Here is a 1,019-nt window from a genome sequence, read left to right as displayed (position 1 = left end):
GGTCTCATTTCTGTGTATGACAGGGGGTGGCGCCCCAACTCCCCAATTGGCTGTGAGCCAGACCACAGGCTGCACCTAGAGATTGGGCCTGCCCTCTGCCACCTGGGAGCAGGCCTAAGCCAGCAGGTCGTTATCTCCCGAGGGGTCCCAGACTGCAAGAGGGCACAGGCCGGGCGGAGGGATCCACCCCCCCCCCACCCCAGTGCACAAATTTTTGTGCACTGGGCCTCTAGTATATATATAAAAGTCTAAGCAACTGGATCATTGGTGGACCAGCCGGTCACTATGAAGCAATCTGATCACCAGGGCGCAAACACTTAATGCAGGAGCTGCCCCCTGGTGGTCAGTGTGCTCCCATAGCAGGAGTGTGGCTCAGATGACAGACAGGCACCAGAAGACCCCTGGCCAGCTCATGGGGAGCTCAGCTGCATCAGAGGCAGAAGCCTCTCCCTCAGACACTCCCCCTGCAGCTCCTCCCCAGCCACCTGCAGCTTCGCACACTACTTCTTTGTGCTGTGTGGGATCGAGGCAATCAGCAGGCTAGAGCCCAATGAGCTGGTGGGTAAGGTTGGGCTGCAGCAGTGAGGAGGTCCACTGATCCCCATAAGCCAGGCTGAGGGACCCCACCAGTGCACAAATCCGCGCACTGGGCCTCTAGTAAATTTACAGGCCACTACAAATTTGGCCTCGTGAGATCCTCGATTCGGCCAGACCATGCCCTCTCCACGGCTCAGTCCCTGCCCCCAGGCTGTGGAGGTCCCACATGCCTCCCACATAGTCACAGCACCTGGGCGAGGATGCAGAGATGTGCTAGGACGGCTCAGCGAGGAAAAGGAGATACCTGCTCTCAGCCTGTGAGAGCAGAAGACAGAGACCACCACCCCCAGCAGGATGCCAACCACCCCGGGAAAATGCTGACAATCCACAGAGGCCTCTGGGAGCCCAGTTCCTGTGCCTGCCCTTCTGTGTCTTCCTCTGCATCCCTGCTCAGCCGCTACTGCTGTGTCACTGGTCCCCAG

This window comes from Myotis davidii, unplaced genomic scaffold (assembly GCF_000327345.1).
Source record: "Myotis davidii unplaced genomic scaffold, ASM32734v1 scaffold1006, whole genome shotgun sequence".
Taxonomy (NCBI): domain Eukaryota; kingdom Metazoa; phylum Chordata; class Mammalia; order Chiroptera; family Vespertilionidae; genus Myotis; species Myotis davidii.
This window is presented reverse-complemented; position numbering follows the sequence as displayed.